Below are 3,963 nucleotides of genomic sequence, written 5' to 3'. Positions count from 1 at the left end.
CGTTCTCAGGACACGACGGATAAGCGAAGCGTACGGGTACCAAACCTCGAGTTTCCTCGCGGTGGCCCCGCACGGTGCTCTGTTTTGGACCAACACTCATGAGGAGCACTGGCCCGGGGGTTGATTAAAATAGTCTGCGGGTGCCGGCGGGTCCCTATGCATTATTATTAGGTTATTAGGCAAATGTAGTACCAAAGTTGGGCCTTGCCAGACAAACTTTACTCTAATACGAATTATCAAGGGGGTCCCCATAACAACCCCGATCGTGTTAGGAGCGCTCGATTATGGAACATAACACCGGTAGCCGGAAACTAAGGGGGGGGGCAAAGGTGGAACAAAACACCAGGCTAGAAAAGGCCGAGCCTTCCACCTTTTACCAAGTATATAGGTGCAATAAATTAAATAGCATTTAATATGGTGATATAACAAGGAACCCATGCATTCACATGGAAGTATCTGCACCTGCAACTAGCAACGCTATCAACAGGGTTAAGCAAGCGGTAACATAGCCAATCAGTGGTTTGCTAGGTCAAACAGGTTGAAGGTTAACATGGCATTGTTGAGAGGCTGGTATTTAACATGTGGTAGGCAACGCGACATAATCGACAGAAACGGTAAACTAGCATGGCAATGATAGTAATGGTATCTGGGGAAATGATCATCTTGCCTGAGATCCCGCTTGGAAGAAGAACAACTCGGAGAAGCAGACGAACCAACGTAGTCGAACGGGTCCTCACATTCCAACACGCTTGCGGAACTCTATCGAGGCGGAGCAAACAGAAAACAACATCAACACAGATATTCAACACACGATGCACAACATGATGCGCAGCCTATCATGATGCATGAACAGGTTAAAATGCAAGGCATGGCATGGAAATTCCCCTCACACAAACTCTACACATTAAGTGAAGCTCGATATGCAACGGTTGCATATTGACGAAACTCCACGTATAATTATTAGTTCACTCCCGTTAATTTACCGACAAGGTTAAATGTGTTTTAACATGGCAAGGGGTGAAGCCACGGTTCTACGTGGCATCTTAGTAGGGTAAAACGCGAGACAAAGATCGGAGCTACGTTACAAGAGACATGCAACACAAGACAATTATGCCATGAATGCGTCATGCATGCAAGTCATCACACCACGGCAAGAGGAGAAGAAACATATGTCGCCACGGCGCGCGAGAGGGAACCATGGCGGCAAAACGGAAACGAAGCCACGGCAACGTTCCTATCCCGATAACTCGACGAGATATCGGTGCCACTATCTGGAAGCGTGTGGGAACAGTAAATAAAGATGGGGTGATCCCGTACCTCGGGTTCCCATGTGTCGGGCACAACATAGAGGGACAACGTGCAACGGTCAAACATACGGTGCATACGTACGGTGCATACATGCATTCAACCCATACAACACATACATTCGTACATCACTAGTACATGGTACACGACATGTCCCATCGGTATACCTTCGACGTGTGCATGTCGGAGCGGATCGGTTCGTTGAAGGAGAACAACGGTCGTCGTGGAAGTCGTGGTCGTCGAGGAACTCGGGTCTCGTCGACGGTAGTCGAACACGTTCCGAAGATGGTCGGGGTCGTCGAGGATGTCGTGGATCTCGTGAACTTGTTGATTCCACGATGGCGGGGATGGTCTACGCGATGACGGCAAGGGGCAGCAACACGGCTAGCGAAAGCAGGCAACCCACAAGCAACAGCTAGCAGCGGTAGGAGACTAGCGGCAACTAGCAACTAGTCTAGCATCCAACATCAAGCAAGCTAGCAGCTATCTAACAATCGGCTCAGCAGGCAAGCTACAGCTAGCAGCTAGCAAGCAACAAAGCATCAGGCGGGCAAGCAACAAGAGTAGCAGCTAAGCCAAGCTAGCAGCAACTACAGCAACTAGCCTAGCATGCATCTAACAGGAAGGCAGGCTAGCCACCATATCAGGCAAACTCGGCAACAACAAGCGCAAGCAGCAGCATACAACAAGGCGAACAACACGGCATGGCGACAAGCAGCAAACACCAGAACAACACAAATGCAGGCTTGACAACAGCAACAACATCAGACTAGCATCGCGACAACATGCACAACAACAGCTAACGACGACGAGCAGCGGCTGCAGCAGCAACCAGGGCAGCAGCATGCAAATCGGGCAGGGGACCTCGGGACAGCAGTAGCAAAGCTACGCTAGCAGCTATTTAGCAGCAGCAAGCAAGGAACAGCATCGTCAACAGATCGGCTGGAGGAGCGGGAGGCCGAGCCTGGAGGACTTGGTGCGCACGGGGCCTGGAGGGAATGGCCACGGCGGGCAGCGCGGCGACCGCGACGCAGGCGGGGCGTGCTGCTGGCGACCGGCTCGTGCAGGGAGGCGTCCACGGCGAGAGGATGCGGCCGGTGCGGCCATGGCGAGGGCGACCTGCAGGCGGCGGCGTGGCCATGGCGAGCGAAGCAGGGCGGGGCGCAGCGCGACTGGCGGCGAGGCTGCCGGAGGCCAGGGCGGCGAGCTCCGAAACTTGGCGGCGGCGGCGCAGGGACTCGGGGCTCCTCGGCCAGAGGGGGAGATGGGACAAGAGGGCGAGCACGTGGGGCGGGAGCTGCTCGGCGGCGGCGCAGGAGAGGGAGACGACAACAGCGGGGCGCGGCGCAGGGGCAGCCGGCGGCGGCGCGCGGCCACGGCTGCGGGATGCGGGGTCGGCACGGGGTCATGGCGAGCAGGGAGAAGAGGCGCTGGGGAGGAGAGGAACGACGGCGCGAGGGGGTGACAGGGGATCGAGGGCGCTGGGGGCGGTCGCTAGGGCAGGGGAGGGGGGATGGCCGGGCCTTGGGCCTGGCCGGCTAGGCTCCCCCTCTCTCTTGAGTTTTTTTAAAACTTTGTTTTTTTTCTTTTAAAACAGAAAACATCACACCCAAAAAATAGAAATAAAAATAAAAAGGATTTAACAAAATTAAAAGAAATTCTTTTGACTCCTTTGGAAATAAAACCCCAACTTTAAGAAATAGGTTGGGCCTCTTTTAACAAATAAAACTAAAATCTTTTGAAGAATAAAATTAAACCCTTTTTTACAAAAGATTAAAATAAAACCCCTTTGAAGGATTAAATAAAACCTCTTTATTTAAAAAATAAAATAAAAAGCCTTTAAAGAGAAAAGAAAATGAGAGGGTTTTAAAATAAAACAAAAGGAGAAAATAAAGAAAACCCAAGGGGTTGCCCCCACATTTAATAAAAGGATCTTTTATTGAAAGAAGAAGACAAATCTTTTTTTAAATAGAGGTTTAAAACGGGAAACCTTAGCAACCGCAAAAATAGATAAAAGAGGAGAGGAGGGGAGTAAAGGTTTTAGGTCCTCGGTGCAAAATGGTTTAGCGGTGGCTCTCACGCACGCATTCTCATCACGCCAACAAACGACGTCACACTCACAAAGCACTAACACCCAACAACACGGAGCAACAAACAACACCGACAAAACACAGTTGACATGATGCCATGCATGATGCGACGATGCAAACTAAATGACGAGGCACAAATAAAACTAATCACACGACGGAAACGGAAAAGAAGGGAGAATCTTCTGGAACGTCGGCATCGGGCTGTCACATCCCTACATAGCCCAACTACACATTCCAATAGACCCACCTAGTCACTCCCTATGGTCGTGGTCGTCGGATCGCGATCGGACGGACAAGGTTCATCCCACCATAGTTCATTCCCTATATAAACCACCCCATGGAGAGATCTCTCCCACTTCACTAGGGTTTTCCCCTAGCTCGATTTGCACCCACCCCCTAGGAAACACCCACTTGCAAGCCCACACCCTCAAAACCCCGCAACCCTATCCTCTCCATCCATTTTCAGCCATCAGATTCTGATCCGAAGGCTCAGATTAGCCCGATTCCCCACCTACCGGAGATGTGACATGCCTGGGTGTCCACAGAGAAAATGCAACCGGCGCTAGGA

Source organism: Hordeum vulgare, chromosome 3H (assembly GCF_904849725.1).
Source record: "Hordeum vulgare subsp. vulgare chromosome 3H, MorexV3_pseudomolecules_assembly, whole genome shotgun sequence".
Taxonomy (NCBI): domain Eukaryota; kingdom Viridiplantae; phylum Streptophyta; class Magnoliopsida; order Poales; family Poaceae; genus Hordeum; species Hordeum vulgare.
This window is presented reverse-complemented; position numbering follows the sequence as displayed.